General features: G+C 47.4%; 1 protein-coding gene and 1 long non-coding RNA gene across 2 annotated transcripts in view; both read right to left on the bottom strand.

Annotated features, from left to right (window-relative positions):
• LOC142442861 (uncharacterized) overlaps nt 1-23,976 on the bottom strand; it is a 46,827-nt gene that overhangs the window by 3,372 nt on the left and 19,479 nt on the right. The gene's annotated exons all lie outside the window — the stretch shown is intronic.
• Nucleotides 11,822-19,099, bottom strand: LOC142442876 (uncharacterized). The gene is made up of 3 exons (XR_012783484.1): nt 18,933-19,099; nt 13,321-13,557; nt 11,822-12,259 (listed from the first exon to the last, which is right to left on the bottom strand). It is a non-coding gene; the product is annotated as an uncharacterized LOC142442876 (long non-coding RNA).

The following is a 23,976-nucleotide window of genomic DNA, read 5'->3' as shown; positions in this document are numbered from 1 at the left end:
GCTACACATGTAGCATTAAAAAAGGTCCAGAGTCTGCATGATCACAGATGTGAGAAAATGAAAACTCAGAAAAGTAAGCTCAGATTATCTGCAGAGGTATTTCCCCAGACCAAAAGAGATTCTATCAAGTTGATTAATTAATATGAAATTTCCTCTTTCCACTTCCCTTGCACCTAAGGGATAACAGGTGGGTAGAACTGACATAATGCACATGGAGAAATACACATCATGAGGAAAGACCGTGCAGAAAACAAACGTATTCCTAACACCTGACAGCTACTTTGCTCTTTGTGGTCTCAAGAGGGTGTAGGTAAAAATTCATATCACACTTGTATAACTGCTTACAGTCTCAGAACAGAAATATTTACCGTAAAATGATCCATTAACACAACACTTAAAAGTTTCAGAGTTTTTCAATCCAAATGAACTCAAGACTCATATGGATGTGTGCTCACAGGGAAGCCAAAATAGGAGCTCCTCAGACCAAGGGCTGGGCCAGTTGTATGTAATAATTTATGAGCATTTTTCAGTCCAAATAAAAAAGGCCACTGACGACTGTTTAACTCCACTCGAGGGGTGCAAACTACAGAATTGTATGTGAATGGATATATTGGATGGTGTAAGATGTGGCAAAAATAATTAACTAAGGTTTCCTGGGGAAGGGAGGGGGTACAGGGGAGCTAATATTAAAGAGTTCAAGAAGAAAGAAACTGTTTGAAACTGACTGTGATAGCAATTGTACAATACTGATTGACGTGATTGAACTGTGGAATGCTATATCTGTAAGAGCTCCCAACAAATTTTTGTTTTTAAAAGGGTGATGCTTAAAAGAGTAAAAAATACACATGATACTATTCTTACCTGAGGACACATTTCTGAAGGTTTCCATCATCACATCTATGTAGAGTTTTCTCTGAGTGAGATCCAGCAAAGCCCACTCCTCCTGGCTAAAGACCACCGCCACATCCTCGACGACCACCGAGTCCTAAAACATGACACGATCTGGGTCAGCAAGGCTCCACACCATCAATGTCCACAAGGACAAGCACGAGTGGAACAGCCCTGCAGAACTGAGAATTCAGGATTTGAAACACGAGTTTGCTCCAGCAAGGGCTCCTCTAGGCACTTCCTACCGACTGCATCCTGTCTCACAGACTTCTCATGCGCTGAAATAACATATATGTAGTTTGAAACGAATTAAAAATTTGCACCACTTGTCTGTCAGTTTGTTGTACTGTTGTGGTTTACGTGTTGCTGTGATTCTGGAAGCCATATCATTGGCGTTTCAAATACCAGAGGGTCACCCAGGGTGAACAGGTTTCCAGTCTAAGAAGAGGGAACAGTCTGTCTACTGGAGAACTAACCACTGAAAACATTATGGATCGCACTGAAACATCATCAGATGTGGGGAAGAGCTGCCTTCTCACAGTAGAATCCATGACATGGACGGAGTAAAGGTTTCAAGGTCTTCATTTGCTGACGAGGCACAACTCAAAATGAGACAAAACAGCTGCAAACATCCACTAATAACAGGAATGTGGAATGCACATAGAACATGGGGCTTATGTGAGAAATAAGTTTCCAGGCTGGCTCATCTTCAGCAAACAGAGAGCAAAGAGTCAAGTAGCTACTAAATAACCAGGGCACCAGTTGATAACCACTAGATTAATCACTACAATGTAAGCACCTGGGGTATAGATTGTGGGAACTGGATGAATGAAAAGGGGCGAGGAGGACAGAACCTGCTGGTGGAGGGATAGGGATGGGGGTGGGGATAAAACTGTGTGTGATGCTAGGGGAAGACTGTTAACCCCACAGTACTCAGCCAACGAACCAGGGAGTGAGGCTTGTGAACTGGCATAAAAAATGCTTTTGGAGGAGCTGTGAAGCACACCTCCCTTTCTGCCCCATCTGTCTCTGGGTTTGGGCACCCTAATTTGCTAAATCAAACAATCAGGGCCTCTCTCTTGCCCAAGTGCATCAAGATTGTATTTGTTGAGTGCTCATCAGCTAAAATCCCATGGTGGCCCCTTGTTAAACTCCTGTGGGAGAAGGCAGTCCACCCAGCTCTCTTTCTTGGGAGACCCATCAAGTCATGTCCAGGTCAGGGGTTTATCTGATCTGCCAGGTGTCGAGAGGACCAATGCAGTGTCTGGGATTTTGACATTTCTCACCAGCCCCTCAGTAAGATGGACCAATGAAATGGCTGCAACAATGGGCTCAAACATAACAATTGTGAGGTTGGTGCAGGGCGTGGCACTGCCATTCTGTTGTCCACAGTGTTGCTGTGAGCTGGAACCTACTCAAGGACACCTAACAACAATTAAACTCTTACGCTTCCTTATGTATGTTGACTCTCACAAACTTGCTTTTGTTTTCTTCAGCTTCAGTTTGACCTTGTCGATGAGAAACTGATGACCCATTAGACAGCTGGTCGCTGGCCCTGGCTATTGGCTAGTGATATTGGTCTTTTCCATCCTCTCTTCTCACAGATGTAGTGAATTTGATCCTTATGTTTTCCATCTGGCAAGAGTTACGTTGGAAAAGGTGTTTGCAATGATATTCTTTATCTCCAACGTGTGCATTCCAATCACCAGTAATCATCAACTCATCCTGACTGCATCAATTTCTGGCTAAGAAGTTGGTAGACTGTTCAATTCCTTCATCACTGACTTGCATAGTTGGTGCATGAATTTGAATTAGTCATTCCCAGCACAGGAAACCAGGACTATAGGGATTCAAAAGGTCACCTTAGTCCATTTTTGCTGACTTGTGCCTAGGATAGCAATTTTTAAGCATTCCCTTTCATTTGAGATGATTTCCAATTTTCTCAGGTTCATACTTTGTACAGTCCACGTTATGGTTATTAATGAATGTTTGCAGCTGTTTCTTCTCATTTTGTATTATGACCTGTCAAAAAATGAAGGTCCTGAAAGTTCTACACCATCTATGCCATTCAAGTTGACTCAAATTTCAGGAGGCAGTATATTGTGAGTGCTTTACAACTTAAGAGACACATGGTCTGACAATGTTCAGTTGCAACTCACATGAAAAGGATAATGCTGGAATATCATGAGCCAATTTATGCTACAAACTTGATAATGTAGGTAAAATAGACCAATATCTTGTAAGACAAAATTTACCAAAACACATATAAGATGATCTTCAGAATAGGACTTTATCTAGTATATCGACAAGTAAAAACATCCCAAAACAGCACCAAGCTCAGATGGGTTCACTGATGTACTCTACCAAAGATTTAGCCAAGCAAGTATATGGAATTCTCTATCTCTTCCAGAAAACAGAAGTAATCTAAATGAGGTAGTTAGTTTACCGTGCCAACCTGGCCTATAAACACATGTGGGGTTAATTGAAGGGCAGAGAGATCAATGGCTTGGTGAGCCTTGCCTTTCGAGTTCTCTTGCTTTGTGATGGTCACACCAGGGTGCAACTGCCTTAGCCAGTTCCCTGCTCCAGCTAGCAAGGCTCACTTCCTGCAAGACATCCCCGAGGAGAAGCCACATGGACCTACCCCGATGCAGCCTGGGTGCTGGAGCAGCCGTGTAGAGACCCCTGCCAGCGCTGAGATGCTTACACATTCATTGACTCGGCTTTCCTCCTGCAGTCGGCATCATTGCATCTACTTTGTGAGATGGACTTTGTGGATTGGTGTTGGACATATAGGTTAATGGATCAATATTGGACTTGTGGACTTGGGCAGCACTGGGTTGGGATGTTTTCTTGATGCACATTTAGCCTTTATATAAAACTCTCTCTTCTACATGAGTTTCTGTGGATTTGTTTCTCTAAAGTACCCTGACTAACACATTAAATAATTTCAAACTAATTTTACAAGATCATCATCACCCCAATACCACAAGTAAATGCAGACTACAGGACATAAAAAGTAATAGCCTTCTGCAAACTGGATGGTCAGAATTTATGCTCAAATGCAATTCCCTCCTTGATCTTGGATTGTATCACTTGCAATCCTTGGATCACATGGGAGTGCTTTTTCTGTGTGTGCTTGCCCAGTACCTTACTTGGATGGCTGCTTGTTTTTAAGACATGCAAGACCTCAGGTGTGTTCTTCCTAATGGTTGAGCACCATTCACTTTCTTCACCAGTTTGCTATAGCACCCATAAGTTTACTGATACCTTCATCAAGGTAAGTATCAAGCATGTACCGTACTTACCCTTATCTCTTAAAATAAATTTCCTAGAAAGGTTTAGGAGTTCTTAAAAAATCCTAAGAGCTACCCTCTCTTGGCTCTAGTCACTAAGAGTTGTTGCTATCCTCTACCGTTACAGAATTCCTGGGAGATTGTGGAAACAGGACCATTTCTACCTGCATTCCCAGCCTATGGACACTTTCCCACTTTTAACCCTTTTAAACCTGTGGAACATATAAGGCCCACCTATATTTCTCACCTCTGAGGCTTAGTGGGAAGCTGCTATCCCATTTTCAGTGCATGATGCCCTTGGGTGGGCCCCTTATGACTGTAATAATCCCACCAACCCAAGCACCAGAGGTCATTCCAGGGATTTGTGTCTAACCAATTATATAAAATTCTATAGTATCCCCAAATCATTTTTTTCACTTCTTCCAAAAAGCTTTCCAACACTGAAAATATGTGGTTTTAAAAACAACAACAAAATAATAATTTGGTCTCGAAAAGATTACAAATGCTTGTTTTCTTTTCCCGTATTTATCTATTTCTAAATGCTTTGATAAAGGACAAAATTTCTTGTCCCTCTCAGCGATGTACTAGGGACTGTGAAGAAAAAATACATACCAACATCTCTTATGAACATACATAGACATACATATGTCTTATATAAAACTCCCTCCTGGCCAAAGTGGGTGAACAAGTAAATGTGGTGAAGAAAGCTGATGGTGCCCGGCTATCAAAAGAGATAGTGACTGGGGTCTTAAAGGCTTGAAGATAAACAAGCGGCCATCTAGCTCAGAAGCAACAAAGTCCACATGGAAGAACACACCAGCCTGTGTGATCGAGTGGTCCCGAAGGGATCAGTTACCAGGCATCAAAGAACAAAAAATCATATCATTGACTGCACACCTCCATGATAGGATCGCTGAAGACAAATGGGTGCATAAGCAAATGTGGTGAAGAAAGCTGATGGTGCCCGGCTATCAAAAGAGATAGTGTCTGGGGTCTTAAAGGCTTGAAGGAGAACAAGCGGCCATCTAGCTCAGAAGCAAAAAAGCCCACATGGAAAAAGCACACCGGCCAGTGCGATCACGAGGTGCCAAGGGACCAGGTATAAGGCATCATGCAAAAAAAAAAACAACGATATAAGTGTGTGTATATATGTGTATATGTATATATATATATATATATATATATATATATATATATATATATATACCATATTAAATGAAGGGGGAAGTGCAGAGTGGAGACCCAAGACCCAAGTGTCGGCCAATGGAGATCCCCTCATAGAGGGGTTTAGGAGAGGAGATGGGTTAATTAGGGTGCGAGGTAGTACCGATGAAGAACACAGCTTTCCCCCAGATCCTGGATGCTTCCTCCCCCCAACTACCATGATCCGAATTCTACCTTGCAGGACTGGATAGGGCAGAGGCTGTACACTGGTACATATGAGGGCTGGAGGTACAGGGAATCCAGGGTGGATGATACCTTCAGGACCAAGGGTGTGAGGGGCGATGCTGGGAGAGTGGAGGGTGAGTGGGTTGGAAGGGGGGAACTGATTACAAGGATCCACATGTGACCTCTTCCCTGGGAGAGGGACAGCAGAGAAGGGGGGAAGGGAGACTCCGGATAGGGCAAGATATGACAAAATAACGAGGTATAAATTACCAAGGGCACATGAGGGAGGGGGGAGAGGGGAGGGAGGGGGAAAAAAAGAGGACCTGATGCAAGGGGCTTAAGTGGAGAGCAAATGCTTTGAGAATGATTGGGGCAGGGAATGTATGGATGTGCTTTATACAATTGATGTATGTATATGTATGGATGGTGATAAGAGTTGTATGGGTCCCTAATAAAATGTAAAAAAAGAAAAGAGGAGAAAAAAATGATTAGGGCAAAGACTGTACAGATGTGCTTTATACAATTGATGTATGTATATGTATGAACTGTGATAAGAATTGTATGAGCCCCTAATAAATTGTTAAAATTAAAAAAAATTTTTTTAAAAAGAAAAAAAAAAGAAAATGATTAGGGCAAAGAATGTACAGATGTGTTTTATACAATTGATGTATGTATATGTATGGATTGTGATAAGAGTTGTATGAGCCCCTAATAAAATGTTTTTTAATAAAATTAAAAAAAAGAAAAAAAAGAGCTGTCAGAGCCCACAAAAAAAGATTTTTAAAAAATAAATAAATAAATAAATAAATAAAACCAGGAAGGAAAAAAAAAAAACTCCCTCCTGAAATATTAGAAAATTAAATCCAACAATGGGCAATAACAACTATACACTGCAAACAAGTGAGATTTATTTCAGGCATGGAAGACCGGTTTGACACTAAAAAATCAATTCACGTAACCCATCACATCAATAGGTCAAACAAGAAAAAGAATGAGAACGTATCAATAATCACAGATAAAGCACCTAACAAAATCAGAATATTAGTTCCCAGCAAATCAGGAAGTAAAGAAATAGCCTCGGTCTGTCAGGCTCTCACCGCCACTCCCGATCAGCATTTGCACTGGAAGTCCCAGGCAGGGCAGGTAAGGAAGCACAAACAGCACAAGATCGAAAGAAGCAAAGGTTGAAGAACAACATTCACGACACTCGTCAACGGGCCAAAGGGGCAGGACCAAAGGTCACTATCCAAGTTGGTTGCTTTCCTACATGCCAGTAAGGAATGATTGCAGATTGAATTAAAAACCCCACAACATGTGTAGTGGTAACAAAAATGACATCAACTAAATCTAACAAAGGATGTAAAATATGTAAATGAGAAAAACTGTAAAATTCTGATGAAACCATACAAATGTCTAATAGAAGAGCTCATGAGAAAACTCAATATTGTTACAGCCTCAGTTCTTCCATTTGCGATCCACCGCGTATTCAGCGCAATCCTAAAATCCCAGCAAACAATTTTATGACGTTGACAGACATAACATTCGCATGAAAAGAACAAAGGCTGGAGGCCATCACACTCTAAAGGGAAAAGAACAAACTGGAAGACAGGCAGGCGCTGCATCACCTCAAGACCAACTGACCCGCCCTAACCAGGAGGCCACGGTACTGGCCAAAGACCAAGCACATGGATCGGTGAGGGGTGAAGGAAACCAGGAAGAGGCAGAAATGGAACTGCTCGTTGGCTCTGCGAGGAAGGACCGGCCCCGGGGCACTCAAGGGAGCAAGGACAGCCTTTGCAGAGACGGCACTCAGAGACCTCGGCACCCACGAGCAGAGAGAGGCTCCAGGTGGAGCTCTGACACTTTACAAACATGAACTTAAAATGGACAAAGCACTACAAGTTAACACAAGCCCGCAGCCGAGAAGACCAGGTAACCTTGAGCGCGGTGGTGGCTTTTAGATACAAGACGGAAAGCACAGTCAGCCAGGGCAATCGGTGAGTAAATATCACCTATTGAAAATTAAAGTCTCCTGTCAGTGTTTCGACAGAAACACTGCATTATGGTTTATCTGCTCGATGTTGTGCTTTATGTATTATGTTCAATACATTTGACTGTGTGTGATCTGCAAACGGCACTGTTGAGGAAAAGAGAAACGAAAGCTTTTGCGCCGCTAAAGACACTTTTAGAGAAGGCATTTCAGTGGCAGCAAGCGGATTCCAACTCACAAGACAGACCCTCTGGGGCGGGGTTGGACTGCCCTGTAAGTTTCTGAGACTGTAAATCTTTACAAAAGTAGCCAGTCTCATCTTTTCCTGAGGAAAGAATGGGAAGCCAAACTCTAGGAGAAAACTCTATCCACACATGTATCTGCTAAAGGATTAGTATTTGCAACAGAAGGTCCTTGAGTAGGCCCATTGCTCAGGTTCAGGTACCAATACCAAAGTTTGCGGTTTGAACACGGGAACAATGGTGAGGGCGGCGCAGGACCAGGTAGTTTCCTTCTGTTGTGCACAGGGTCACTGTGAGTCGGAACCGAACACCAACAGCACAAGGCAGACAATGCTTTGTGCACCCTCCTGCAAACTATGGCTTGTTGTCAATACTCATGTATCAATATTGGCTAATCAACTGTGACAAACTTGGCACACCAATACAAGATGCTCTAACACTGAAAACCAAACGGGTCGTGGGTTTTGGAGGAATTAGGGTATATATGAAATCTGTATGCGCTAGTCCGGGAAGACTAGAGAAACAAATTCATAGATACTCATATGTGTATAGGAAATTAATGATCCTAACGAAAACATTATAAAACAATTATACCCAAATAGACCAAAATAAATTTAAAAAGTAGATAATTCTTAGAAAAACAGTTCTCCTCAGATAGTTATTTTCAAGGCGTTTAAATAAAATTGCAAGCAATTTAATTCATTTTTAGAACTTCACACATAGACACAAAAAGACATAAAAATGTTTGGAATTACAAATGTCCACAAATACCCAACATATTTCAAGGAAAAAGGCATGGCGGGTGGGGGAGGAGCCTTGTCCAAACAGGTCGCATTTACAACTATACTTCAATATGTTACGAGCATTCTATTAGGCAGTGGATGGTCAGGGTAGGAATCCACAACTAGACAAATGGAGAAAAAGGCCAAGCCGTGGCGAAGGCCCAGCCAAGCAGGCGGGTGACAGAAAACACACCTTGGACTTCAGTTATGTCATGTGGGTGATGCGACTAAATGGAGACCTTGAGTGGCCCAAAGGGTGAAATGCTCTCCTCCAACTGCAAGTCTGGTTGTTTGCAATCACCCATGGGCACCTCTGGACAGAGATGTGATGTACTTCTAAAAGGCCAAAACCCACAGTCAAACTTGTTGTCACTGAGTTAATTCCAACTCACAGCGGCCGGACAGGACAAGGTAAAGCTGCCCTGTGGGTTGCCAAGACAGCCACTTGTTAAGGCTCATCTTTCTTCTCTGGGCGCCGGTGGTTTAGACGGCTGGCTTTGCAGTTAGAGGGTGGCCCAACGAGCAAGCACTGCCAGCAGGGCTCCACTGGCAAGTCTAGACAGCGCAGTTCTATCCCGCAGCACAAGGCGGCCCCATGACTGGAACCAGCCCTCCAGCAAAGAGATGGTCTTAAAGCAGCAACTGATGATCTCATTGAAATACTCTATTACCATGCATTCTGCTAGCAGACAACCAATCCCAGGTAGACTGGTATAAAGACAAACTAATGAAAATGGCAATACTCTGAAGAGTTATAAACAAATGACCTTGGGCATAAAAATAGAAAATTCTTAGAGTAAGACATAGGGAAGAGATGACCAATTCAGCGGTATTAAAACGACAACTCTTCATCAAAGAGCAGGGAAAATTAGTGAGGACAGAAACTATCTTGTACTTGAAATAAATCAATTACTCCTTTTATTGATGACTCACGATCTTAATAGTAAAACTACTTAAAATTTAATGATGACAATGCTGCTAGGTGTGGTCGGGTCAGTTCAGACTCACAGGGACCCTGTGCCCAACAGCAAGACCAAACACCCTCTGGCCCTGCACCACGGTTACGATTGCTCTTATGCTTGAGCCCACTGTTCCAGCCGCAGTGCCAGTCCATCTTGTTGAGAGCTGTCCTCTTCGTCGCTGCCCCACCGTTTCACCGATTATGATGTCCTTCTCCAGGAACTGGTCTTTCCTGATAACATGTCCAAAGCCTGCGGCATGGCATCCTTGCACACTCTGCTGTACAGCTCCTTTGATCATTTAGGACCCAACGATTGATCGACAGTTCTATTACACAAACCGGTGAAGTGAGGCAGACGGTGATCCACGGAGACCCCGAGGGACACGCCTCGGGGTGTCCATGGCTGTAACCTTCAAGGCAGGAGACTGGCATGTCTCCTCCCCTGGGAAACAGAGAACGCTGCATATGACAAGAGCATGGACCACAGCTCTTCTAAGCCACTAACCAGGGCTATGAGAGTGTGTGCATCCACGCTATTTTAGCTAGGAGAAGGTTATACAGTGGCGAAACTACTGAATTAGGATTACGGAGAGCACTGGCATGACTTAAGTCAATGTAAATGCTTCTTAAGATTGTTCTCCGAATGCAGTATGCGTTACAACAACCTTTAAACCCGTTAAAATAGGCACTCTTGTGTTTGAGACAACTGTATCCATTAAATTGACAAAAGAAAGAGAAATCTGGGTACAAACACACCAAATGACCTATCCAGTCTCTCCCCAAGGAAACCCAACCCAAGGACTGAGACACACACACCTCATAGGTGGAGCTTCTTTAGCCAAAGGGAGCGCGTCATTCTCAGTAAAGACAAGAGGGCAATGGAAACCTACAGGGATTAAATACCAGGCATAGGAGGGACTTTGCTCCAGGTACTTTGGACACTATCAGGAGAGATCAGTCCTGGGAAACCCCGACTGGCTTGGTAAGGTGGAAGGGCAGCGAAAGAGGAAGGTGCATTGGCATAGTAGCTGCATCGACAGACTCCAACACAACCATGGTCAGGGCAGTGCAGGACGGTCCAGTGCCCACAGAGTTGCTGTGGGTCAGAACTGACTGGCTGGCTCTTAGAGACCAGTCCCAGGAAAGGAGGCCATGCTTGGTAAAGCAGAGTTGAGTGAATCCCCTCAACAAGACAGGCCAACACAGTGGCTATGTGGCAGTTACATGAGCTGCTGCCATTTTGAGGAAGGGGCGGAGTCTATCCTGTCAATCAGGTCACAGCCAACAATGATTCTGTGTGGGCGTGGCCTTCTCCTGAGGATTCTGAGAACTCCTGTCTTCCTCCCTGGAGGCAGGACACACACCTTCTGCTTGGTCTTCCTGCTTGATAAGACACAAAGAGCCATGCTGATGGAGCCAGAGCCCTGGAGCTGATGGAACCACGTGGGACCCACACCAGTGCTGAGATGCTTCCACTGCCACTGCATCCATAAGACTTTCCACCCACTGGCCTGTGAGCTTCCTGCATTCAGTATCATTGCATGTGCTGCGTGAGTCTGAAGAAGAATTTATGGAATGATACTGGACTTACGGATTTGATCTGGACTGGGCTGAGATGTTTTAATATACAATTACTCTTTGATATAAAGCTCGTTCTTACACACACGAGTGTCTATGACTGTTTGTCTACTCCACCCAGACGAACACAAGCTGCACCCGTGGTTCTAACATAACGGCCGTGAGGACAGCACGGCACCGAGCCTCCCCCTCTGCTGTGCACAGGGTCAAGGTGGGTCGGAGCTGACGTGACGGCACGTAACAACAGCTTAGGCACAGCAGGCCTAAACCTGGTGAGAAACAAAGCCCCGGGAATGGAACCAATATTCATGGAAACGCTCTGACTAACGAAAGCTCCACTGCAAAGCCAGGAAAGGAGTGCAACGGGCTTGTAGCCTTTCATTCATCACACCTATTCCATCTGCTGGCTGGGCAGGCTCCCCAGACGCTGGACGCTACAAAGAAGAGCCCCACGTCAGGATTAGAGGACGGCTCGTTAACGACCGGTGATGTGTAGATGACGCAGACTTGTTTGCTCAAAGTACAGAGAAGCTGAAGATCAAAAACTATAGCGTCAAAATAGATTACCCCTCAATATAAGGAAAACAAAATTCCTAACAACTGGACCGATAAACAACAATCAGGATAGATACAAAACACACCAGTGCAGTGATAAGATTTCATTTTACTTGTATCTAGAATCAACACTAGTCAAGTAATCAATAGGCAGACTGCATTGCGTAAATTATCTGCACATCATCTCTTTAAGGAAGCAGTTCTCAACCTGTGTGGTGTGACCCCTTTGGGGGTCGAACGACCCTTTCACAGGAGTTGCCTGATTCATAACAGTAGCAAAATTACAGTTATGAAGTAGTAAAAAAAATTTATGGCTGAGGGGGTCACCACCACAAGGAACTGTATGAAAGGGTCGTGGCGTGAGGAGGGTTGAGAAGCGCTGCTCTAAGGTGTGAGAAAGCAGACAGGGGCTAGAAGACCAAGGACGACCTTCTGGAAGCCGTAGTCTCTTCAGTCTCCTGAAACGCACGCAAGGCAGAACAGTGAATGCGGAAGACACAGCAGACACCGATGGTCTGGCGTTATGGCGTTGGTGAGGGATCTTAAACAGACCGCGGATGCCAGAAGAACAAACCCACCTATGTTGGAAAAAGCACAGTTAGCACGTGCCGAAGAAGCGAGAATGGCTTGACTTTTCGTCACGTACTCTGGCCATGTCCTTGGAGGGGCTGTCGCTGTCGAAGGATGTCAGGCTTGCTCAAGCCATCAGAGGGAAGAGGAGGAAGACTCTCGGAGGAGACAAGCTCACCCAGGCATGGCTGTGAGGATGGCAGAGACCGCAGTTTCATCCCTCTGCGCACACACACTCACTCATCGCGACCCAATAGGACAGGGTTAGAATGGCCCCCGTGGGTCTCCCAGACTGTAACTCTTAAAGGGTTAGACAGCCCCATCGTTCTCCCATAGAGTGGCTGGTGGTTCTGAACCGCTGACCTTGTGGATTGCAGCCCATCACTTCACCAGAGCTCCAAGAACAGAATGGCCTCACAGGTCCCCAGCAACTCACACTATGAATAAGCACAGGTGGGAGGGAGGCCGAGACTGGAATCCAGGCTCCCCACACACTTGGAAGCCTCGCGGTAAAAGCTTCAGATCCAGAGTGGGTCTGGAGACCCCACACAGGTTCCGGCTGGACTCAGTACCACCCACCGCCTGCTCCTGGTGGTGTCAGGTCACCAGGACATACTCTTGCTCTCTTGTAGCCCACAGTGCTGTGTGAGACATGGAGCTGTCTGCTTGGACCTGTGCAGAAACTTCCCCAGGGCTTGAGCCGTTAGGATTGAGGGTGGATCTGGAGGACCCAGGTTTGGCGTCCACAGTCAGAGCAGCTCCGTGTCCAGGCCCCGGTCAGGAGACTGTCGTCCAGCACAGAGCAGAGAGACACAGGGTAGAGATGGCAATGCTGCGGCTGGTGCCAGCTCTGAGACTCCTCTGTGGAGAGTGAACCCAAGCACCCAAATCTTGAAAACCCACCCTCAGACGTACAGAGGGGCCTGCTGACGGTGACAGTCTCGCAGAGCTCTTCCTTGGCCTCCTCGGTCATCTTTTGTCTCAACGAGCACACAGTCGGGGCCCCAACAATTCCTATCAAGCCTCACTCACTTATGCTGAGAATAATCCTGTCCCCCAGAGAACTCACCATTTCTTCACTCCAGCTTCCAGAGGAAGGGACTGTCTTCCCTGAGCCCAGCAGCCGCTGCAGGAAGAGGGATGGGGTGGGCGCCGAGCTCCAGGCAGCTGGCGGCAGATGAAGTGTTGGGTCCACACACCAGTCAGGGCCGTGGAAGTCCTTCCTTATGATTCCTGGATGTGGGCGATGGCTGCTCAAGCCCCCAGCGGCCTGGACTACTGGTCTGGTTCTCCTGCACCTGGAGACCTGGAAGGGAAGGGGGATGGGAGGAGACAGTGCTGAGAAAGCAGCTTCCTTCCAGACTCCAGGCACTGGGCCTCGCTGAGGGCACTTGGACTTGAGGCAGAAGCAGCTCGGGCTGCAGTGCACCCACCTGCACTCTGCAAGCTGCTCTGGGGCCTCTTCCTTCTGCAAACTTGATGGGAAATTTACTTGCACAGCTAGAAAAACAGCCATGCTGACAAATGTGAGTCTTTTGTTCTCCAGGGAGTCAGGGGCCCCATATTTAAATTGTGGGTTCACAAACAATAATTTGGTCCCTAATTTATGTGGGTGACTTTTCCGAAAAAACCTATTTTTCCAAGTTTTGTCATGGAACGCGTTGCGTTTCATTCACTTTTGGTTACGTGCAGTTCCCACCTTCTGGTGCAGGTTTGGCCATCATTGTTAGCGTATGTATTCAGTGGGATCGGCGGGAGGGCCCTACATCACGTGGGCTGACACAGCGGCTACAACAGGCTCACAGCAGTGACTGTGGGGATGGCTCAGGGCAGGGCCTGGCAGGGCATCTTCTGCTGAATACGGGGCGGGTTGCTGGGACTCGAGTCAACCCCTGTCCCTTCTTTCATGAGCAGCGCGCCTTTCTCCTTCGCCAGGTGTTCTTTCCCTCCTTGTTCTCAAACCAGGCCACGCCAGGACCTCAGCTTCTGAGACCTGGGAGGAATCCCTCAACCCCAAACAAAGCAGGGAATCATCAGGTTTCCCTGAGCACAGCTCCCACCTCCAGCCCCACTTCCTCTCACCCGTGCCCCTCTAAGCAGGGCGCACTGGTGAAGCTGCTAACCGCACGATCCGCTGTTCAAGTCCACCTAGCTCCAGGGGAGAAAGGTGAGGTAGCTCACCCCATGAATACTTACAGCCCCAGGCACCCCTGGGAGCGCTCCACTGTTGTTGAGAGTCGCTGTGAGTGGGAATCGACTCCAGGCCATGGATTTTGAGTTTCCCCTCGAAGCTGATGTCTACTCGTTAGTCTCCTGGCCTCAGTGAAAGGTTCTCAGTGAGCATGAACCTTGCCCCAGCACCTCCCTCTTTTGCATAATTCTCCTTCCTGTTCTCACGGAGCAGTGTCTACTTTTAAACCACATTCCTATTTCTGCAGTTATTCTTCCCATCAGAACCAGGAGCTTATTCAGCAATGTAGACTCTCCAGCCTTAGCTCGGAATTGTTTAATCAAAATCCACATTTTCAGAGCATGTGCAGTTTTCACACTAGCCCTCACGCAGGAGCCGCATTCTCACGGATCCTGCAAGCACCTCAAAGAATGGGCATCCTGCCACCGGAGACGGCTACCTAGGTCACTGCACTACCTTCTTCATGTAGGCACCGGAGACGGCTACCTAGGTCACTGCACTACCTTCTTCATGTAGCCCCCGGAGACGGCTACCTAGGTCACTGTACTACCTTCTTCATGTAGGCACCGGAGACGGCTACCTAGGTCACTGCACTACCTTCTTCATGTAGCCCCCAGAGACGGCTACCTAGGTCACTGTACTACCTTCTTCATGTAGGCACCGGAGACGGCTACCTAGGTCACTGCACTACCTTCTTCATGTAGCCCCCAGAGACGGCTACCTAGGTCACTGTACTACCTTCTTCATGTAGCCCCCGGAGACGGCTACCTAGGTCACTGTACTACCTTCTTCATGTAGCCCCCGGAGACGGCTACCTAGGTCACTGTACTACCTTCTTCATGGAGGCACCGGAGACGGCTACCTAGGTCACTGTACTACCTTCTTCATGTAGCCCCCGGAGACGGCTACCTAGGTCACTGTACTACCTTCTTCATGTAGGCACCGGAGACGGCTACCTAGGTCACTGTACTACCTTCTTCATGTAGGCACCGCAGACGGCTACCTAGGTCACTGTACTACCTTCTTCATGTAGCCCCCAGAGACGGCTACCTAGGTCACTGTACTACCTTCTTCATGTAGCCCCCAGAGACGGCTACCTAGGTCACTGTACTACCTTCTTCATGGAGGCACCGGAGACGGCTACCTAGGTCACTGCACTACCTTCTTCATGTAGCCCCCGGAGACGGCTACCTAGGTCACTGCACTACCTTCTTCATGTAGCCCCCGGAGACGGCTACCTAGGTCACTGTACTACCTTCTTCATGTAGGCACCGGAGACGGCTACCTAGGTCACTGTACTACCTTCTTCATGTAGGCACCGGAGACGGCTACCTAGGTCACTGTACTACCTTCTTCATGTAGGCACCGGAGACGGCTACCTAGGTCACTGCACTACCTTCTTCATGTAGCCCCCAGAGACGGCTACCTAGGTCACTGTACTACCTTCTTCATGTAGGCACCGGAGACGGCTACCTAGGTCACTGCACTACCTTCTTCATGTAGCCCCCAGAGACGGCTACCTAGGTCACTGTACTACCTTCTTTATGTAGGCACCGGAGACGGCTACCTAGGTCACTGTACTACCTTCTTCATGTAGGCACCGGAGACGGCTACCTAGGTCACTGCACTACCTTCTTCATGTAGCCCCCAGAGACGGCTACCTAGGTCACTGTACTACCTTCTTCATGTAGCCCCCGGAGACGGCTACCTAGGTCACTGTACTACCTTCTTCATGTAGGCACCGGAGACGGCTACCTAGGTCACTGTACTACCTTCTTCATGTAGCCCCCGGAGACGGCTACCAAGGTCACTGTACTACCTTCTTCATGTAGGCACCGGAGACGGCTACCTAGGTCACTGTACTACCTTCTTCATGTAGGCACCGCAGACGGCTACCTAGGTCACTGTACTACCTTCTTCATGTAGGCAACTAGGCTCCACATCCAGGCCTCCTCACGTCTCCCCTCATGTCTCCCTTCACTTATTCCTAGCAAGCGCCTCACAGCACCCCCTTTGGTTTTCTGAGACTGCAACTATTTGTGGGAGTAGAAAGCCTAGTCTTTCTACCTCGGAGCTGCTGGTGGTTTTGAACTGCTGACCATCTGGATCACAGCCCAAATCGTAACCACTATGCTGCACAGGAACTGCTTAGTCATCAGCAAGGCTCTAAAAGACCTGTGGCCGTCACCCCCTCCCACCTGGCTCACCCCACCCCCTGCCCACACCTTTTTTTCCCTGCTCTGATCCTCTTGTGACTTTTACCAAGGAATGGTACTGGATTCCCCACTATCTCTGGAAGGGCAAGCTCACTTTTTTCCAACAGAAATGCGCTTTCTACTCCCGCCGGTGCTTCAAGATACCCGCCCTACACAACCACGCCTGTAGCTACATAAAACTAACTTTCCGAATCTTCCCTGCAATAATTTTCCTCTTCAGGCAGTCTCGCCTGACTCGCGGGCGAGGCCTGTAGGTATCAGATCGCCCGGTTTTCCATGACTTATAAAGCAGCCCCCATGTTGAGTCTGTAGACCTATGGGCAGACACTGTGCGTTCTGCTTTCTCGTCCTTCTGCCCGTGACTCTGATCTCTGAGGACATACACAGAATGTCACCCGTTGTACAAGCTCGAGACCAGCACCATCCCGGGGATGTCTGAGAAGACACACTCCGCTCTGTGGGCACGAGCCCCAGGTGCCCACTCAGGACTCAACACAGGATGAGCGCAAGCAAGAAGCTGAAGTTTTTCTTTGAGCTTTAATGAACTTCAACTGAAATGAGAAGTTTGGGTAGGGAACATGTGGCACGCCGGTTCCGAGGGCGCAACACAAGCAGAGTGGGGGTGAGAAGTGCCATCCCCCCAATTCAGACCCCCAGAGGTTTGGCTCTGCTGGACTCCTGCCACACAGGGAAAGAGAAGTGGCCACAGAAAAGGCCACCTTCAACCCAATTTGCCTGTATTTACATGATCAAGGTCAATTTCAACCTACACTGAATCCAGCTTTCTGCACCCTATTATGACACCCTTTCTGAGGCGGCATTTGAAGAGATCAACATGACAAGAACTACCCGATTCCTATGGTTGAAGCCTTCTCCTCCGACCAGAAGACACAGATGAAAGGCACATGGCATCTTTGAAAGAGCTTGAAAAACACGTGTCAGGAGCTCAGCTTAAGTGACAGTTATGAATCTTATGTGCTCTATCTCTTCCTCCTCCTCCTCCACGGCTGGTAACCACAGCGCCACACACTCTTGCCTAATCTAGATAGGCCAAGAGAATTTTGTTAAAAAATGATTATGCTAATGGCAATGGACTTTCCAATTTCAGTTAATAATGTTAACCTTTATTCCCACCCAGTGACTTCCAACTTGAAAACGTATATAAAGGATGCGGTATTTGGGGCAGCACCGAGGTGTGGCTGACCCTGGGGCATCTGCTGAAGGAGCCTGATTAGCGTTACTACACATGCCTTCCACTTTGCCTCATTCCTCATATTTTTTTTGTCCTGACACGAGTAATGGGCATAGTTTGTGCTCCAGGAAGCCTGCCGTTCTTTGGCTGCAAAGCTTGCGGTTCAGCCCGCAGCCTCCAATACAGCAGACACTCCTCGCAGCATCCGACCGACTAGGACTGGAATCTCCGAGGCTGGCCCAGTCAGGACGGAAATCCCCGCTTTACATCCAAAAGCAATCCTGGAAACATGATTCTTACTGAATATTTTCCTTCCCGAGATTCCCCCTGGGAAGGTCACAAACGTACACACTCGTTCCAACTGGTGTTTAACTCTTCATGTGTTTAAACGCCTATAACTGTGAAATATATATTCAGAGGTGGGATATATTCTCGCCATTTTTGTCTGTCCAGCAGTCCCAATGAAAAGTCCAGCCTGGTGAAGCCCAGGTGCCATTTGGGGCAAGAAAAGAATGAGCAAGCGTGTGCCCCTTCCCTTTAAGCCTGTGGGGGCTTCAAAGAATTTGGGGTAAGGGGTGGGATTCCAGGATCATTTCATTTCACTGTCCACGAACTTTTTGATGCCAACTTGATAAGGGCAGACCTGCCTGAATTTAAGTTCAGAGGGTGCCACCTACGGGTTCTCATGGGCCCTAGGGCAAGCTATGCCATTTCTAAAGAGGATGATTTTTCTCAAAGACCACGGTGGGCTCTACTTCACACTGCTATTCTCCGAAGAAAAGGAAGGCGTGGCAGACAATGTACTGGGCGCTGCTGCCCATCTCGGGCAATCGCTGGATCAAGAGTACACAGACACCCCGGCCCGGGGGTGATGGGGCCGGAGGAGGCGCTGCACGGGAGTGTGCCCGTCTGTTACTGCACCTGCAGCAGACAGGCCGAAGGGTGGGCCCGGGGCTGGGCGGCGACTAGACAAGGAGACAAAGGGCGCCCGGCGCGCGGGGTCGGGGCGTCTCGGGGCGCCGGCCCTGCCCGTCTCCCCCGGCCCCCGGGGACACCCTCTGCCCGCGAGCGCGCGCTCTTACCTGGGGACGCGCCGAGCGCGCGGCTGCCCCCACCTCGGCGCCCCGCGGCGCTGTGCCCGGGCCCGGGGTCTCCCGGGGAGGGGGTCCCGAGGATGCGTGGGGGGGCGTGGGGAAGGGACGGGAGGGCTGCGGGGCACCCGAGCGCGGACCGGGCCGGCAGTGGACACGGGGCCCCTCCCACAGCGCGGCCCACACGCAGCGGCGGACCCGATTCGAGGGAGCGCACTTCCGCTTCCGGTGCCGGACGTTGGGTGCCCACGGGTAAGAGTCCGGGTGGGGGTGGGTGGGATCCACGGAACAAACTCCGAGCCCTGCGCGCCTGGTCCTTTTTAGCGCTTCCGGTCGCCCCGCACTGGGCGGAGCCTGCGGCTACGCGTCGGGCCGCTAACGGCAAGGTCTAGCCGCTGTGCGGGAGAAAGGAGGTTTTTTGCTCCCGGGAAGTTTCGCCCTCGGAAACTCTTGGGGGCGGTTCTACCCTGCCCTGCAGGGTCACCCCGAGTCGGAATGGGCTGCATGGCAATGCGTTTGGTTGATTTTGGGCGGTCACCCGAGTGCTCGTGCTTGGGGCCGCTGGCCACGATGCAGCCGCAGAGGACGTGGGCACACACGCACGGGGCACCGAGCAGTTACTGCGTTCGTAACAGGACACTCTGGGGGTGAAGCGGCCCAGAGGGACCCCAGGCTTGGGGGAGGCCATGGGCTTTGATTGGGTTCAGAGAGGCTGAGGGTGCTGGTAGAAGCGGTTCCTCGCTGGTGCTTCCCGCTTGATCTCTACCTGCAGATTGGTGTTGGCGTCCTTAGCCTAATTGGTGCCACAGAGCCTCCATCATCGTGTAGGACAGCTTGTCCAGAGGGGGCGGGAAAACCCGCCGTGCGCTAACTGCCCCCATCCCTTTGGGATTCACAATGACCTTGGCTTTCTTGGTGGTTTTTGCTTGGGCAACGCTTACAGGCAACCGCCAGCAGGGCCCTTGAATTACAAACACTCAGCTGTTAAGAGTAGCTGATATCGTTCTGGCTTATAAAGGAAAAAGAAAACAAAACAAAAAAATAAACCCAGACCCGCCCTCAGGGAGTCGGTTTGACTCATAGCAACCTTGTGTAGCGTTTCTGAGACTGCAAATCTTTATTTGTAAAAAGTTTTAGTAGCACTTCATCCACATGTCATACAATTCAATCCTATCAAGAAGAGTTATACAATTATCAACACATTCAATTGTAGAGGATTTTCTTCTTCCCCGTACTCATTGTTATTTGTGTAATTTTTTTTTCTGATTTTGGCAAAAAATATACACAACAGAACATCCTCCAATTCCACGACGACTACATGTATAATTCAGTTCCATTCATGATACTCTTTGTGCTGTGCACCATGATTGGCATCCTGCTCCAAGTTATTCCACCACATCGACAAACTCAGTGCCGCAAAACAACTCTTTCTCCTTCACCAAACCATTGGTCAAGTTTGATTTATTTCTCTTCTTTATTCTTAGTAGTTATCTTAATATAGTATTCCCATATCATACATCCGAGGGTGTAAATATTTTTTATTTAAATTTTTAAATTGGGATTTAATACATGAAACCTATCATTCTATATTTCAGTCACATCAAGTAGAATTGGGCAGTTGCTACCACAATCCGTTTCCAAACATTCTTTTTCTACATGTATAGTATTAGGATGGGGGGCCAGCCCCCACTGCTAGTCGTGGGTTCAACAAGCACAATTGTACAGTTGTGTGTGTGTGTGTGTGTGTATATATATATATATATATATATATATATAATGTATTGTATTAAAGTCGAGAGCATGAGAGACACAGAGATATGACAATTGTGGATTCAAACACCACACATAGTAGCATGCTCACCTCAGCCCTGCTTGGTAGTCCACGTGGAGAGAGGGGGAAGGGAAGGAGGACAAGGGGAAGGGAGAGGAGAGGGAGCGAGGAGAGAGGGCGTGAGAGAGGAGGGTGATCTCTATTGCTAATCCAGGCCTATATACCTTGGGGTGTGCAGGAAGGGGTTGCACTATAGGTTATACAGCAATGAGAGGGGGTGGTCTAGGGACATACACACAATAGGAAGAGGAGGGATTGGGGACATACATGTGACAAGATGGGCAGATCCTAGAGTCAGGATGGCAGCTGGATCTCCATAGGAACCATTATCAGTAGGGTTTGTAAACCCCACCCACAGGAACCAAGGTAATGGTTGCAAGCTTCAGGGAGAAATAGTCCATTGTCCCCAGCAGCAGGGAGCAGGCCCACCGCTGTGGTGGGGTAAGACAGCAGTCTGGCAGAGATTTCCTTCAGGGAGGATGTCTGTAAGCATCTGGCCTCCCCCCACATACATGGACTCATTGACATCATCTCCCTTTACCCCCCTACTGTAAGAGGGTGTAAATCTTTATGGATGGGGGTGGCAGCCTTATGGTGAGTAGTCTCCACAGAAGAAAGGCAATTATAAAATTAGAACAAAGATTTATTTCAGATTAATTGTACAGTGAGGCAATCTTGACCAGAGGAGAGAAAGCAGACCTCAATCATGACACGGGTGTTCACAACGAATGTCCACCAGAAATGTGAAGCCACCTTCTTTCGAAGTTTGTGGAAAAACTGCATATGGCATATTTGGAGGCTATCATGAGGAATCAGAATATTAAAAATTATAAAACTAAAAGTATTAGGTGGAAGCCTGCAAACACCAGGTCCTCATTCCTGACATGCTAGATAAATTGTCCTTGAAGAACAGGCGTTGGCTACTGGTGGCGCCTCTGCCTGTCTCAGAGTTTTGCAGCTGCCAAAGACATTCTCCTTAAACTGTATAGGTAGAATTGAACAAGTTTTCTTTGTGCCTTTCATAAGGACAAGGTGCCCATGTCCTTGGAAATGCAGTGTTGTAGGCCCGACCTGTAAGCTTAAAAAAAAACAACCAAACAAACCACCAAAGACCAAAAAAAAAAAAACCCACAGGTAAACTCCATTTTACTCAGATGCTTTTGAAGAGGCCATGTAGAGATTGTCCATTTTTATCATCCGCGGAGTTCCGTTATGCATACTGTAACGCACTGGGCTGCTAGCCACAGTCAGCAGTTGGAAACCACCAGCAGGTCCAAGAGAGAAAGATGAGGCTTGAAGCTCTCAAAGGAGTTAGGAGACTCACAGCCGACAGGAGCAGTTCCACCCTGCGCTATGGGGTTGCTCAGAGTCAGCATCAACTGGATGTGGCTATGAGTTTGGTTTTGGGAAACTGTCCAAATCGAAGGAATACTTGAGCCTTTTGTTGAAGCTAGTGTGGGGTTCTAAATGAAGTCTTTGAAACGTTTATTTTTGCTGTTTATCATGATGTTGTCTTGGCCTAGTGAAGACGTTGGTTTCCTTTATGATGAGTTGCAATACTTGCTGAGGACTGAGGACCTTGACCTTCATTAGCAAGAGTCTTCCTCACTTTCAGCTAGCCGTTGTGTCATCCGCATATTGAGGAGTGCTAATGAACTTTCCACCATTCCTGATGCCACGTTTTTCTTCATATAGTCCAGTTTTTCAGATTATGTGCTCAGCAAAACATTAAATGAATAAGCACACCACTGTGGGGTGCAGAATTCATCTACCATCTTGTCAAAATGAGCAGAGTGAATGGGCATACATTGTTTTGGTGGTATGGAGCTTTTAAATTTGGATATATAATTTTAGAACACATTTAATCATTTTAAAAATCACAATGGATATTTTTGATGTTGCCAGGTGTTTTGAAGTCGGTTTCAACTTACAGTAGCTCTATCGATATGCAGAACAAAACACTCCGCGGTTCTGTGCCATCCTCACAATTATAGATAGGTTTGGTCCATTATTGCAGTCACGGTGCTATTCCATCGCGTTGAGGGTCTGGTGGTTTAGCCATGAATTAATTTTTGTCGTAATAAACTGATAAAGATAGAAATCACAGCGGCTAGACCAGCCGGAAATTGTTTCAAGACAGCACTGAACCTTCAGAGAAGGCACAATGAGCAAAGCTCTCATCTGCCCGAGTTGAAAACATTTCTGGACAAGAAGTTATCATTGAACATTAAATAGTGGCAGGCATGTTCCTGGGATACTTGATCCCTTTATGACCCTTGTAATGGATGAATGTGTAGAGACGGCGACCAGTGGACCACAGAACACGATTAGAATGTGTGGAAAACAGAAAGATTTCTCCCGTTGTCTCCCCCAAATATATGCCAAACTGAGCTGCTTGGCACACATGGTGAGTGACTATACACTTGCAAAGTCCCTAAGGGTTTTCAGCCATCCAGAGCAAGCAGACACCACTGTTTACCCCACAACTAGGGTCCACTCCCATCTGATAAGGATAGTAGTAAATTGTTTCCCTGAAGGAGTGCCCAGGGAGGTCAAGTCCACTCAAGGTTGATCAAGGTTAGGTTGCCATCATGAATCTAGGGTCCACTCCTCTTGTCACATGTATACCCCTAGTCCCTCCCCTTCCTGTCATGTGTACACCCCTAGCTCATCCCCTTTCTATTACGCTTATGACTATTATACATCCCCTTCCTGTGATGTGTGGTTACCTGTAACCACACCCCGTAAGTAGATATAAGCCTTGGTTAGCAATAAATCAACGCACCTCATCTCGCCTTACCTCACCACGGCCCATGCTGTGCATGGACCTGGCTGGTAAGGTCATGGCCATCCAGGAGGTGAGCATACTATCATGAAATGTGTCTCACTCCAGCATTTCTCTTCTATTTCTCATGTGCTCTATGACTTTATTAAAATCTTTATGTATCTTAACCGTACAGTTGCGTTTACTGAACCTGTAATTGGTTGTGGGGGCGGGCCTTTCCCCCCACAGGAATGGTGGTGATTGGAGGCAGTAACACGGGCGTGTTAGAAACCTTGGAGTAGTGACCGTGCTCAAGAGCGATGTCAAAGAACCTGTTTTAGGAGAATGCATTTTTCATGTTAAATTTTTTGTTAAGTAAATTTTTGCAAGAGTCCAAAGGATGAAAGAAATTCAGCGACAAAAAAAAAAAAAAAAAAAAA

Source organism: Tenrec ecaudatus, chromosome 1, assembly GCF_050624435.1.
Source record: "Tenrec ecaudatus isolate mTenEca1 chromosome 1, mTenEca1.hap1, whole genome shotgun sequence".
In the NCBI taxonomy this organism is placed as follows: Eukaryota; Metazoa; Chordata; class Mammalia; order Afrosoricida; family Tenrecidae; genus Tenrec; species Tenrec ecaudatus.
The sequence above is the reverse complement of the archived record's forward strand: the minus strand, read 5'-3'. Positions and strand labels throughout refer to the sequence as shown.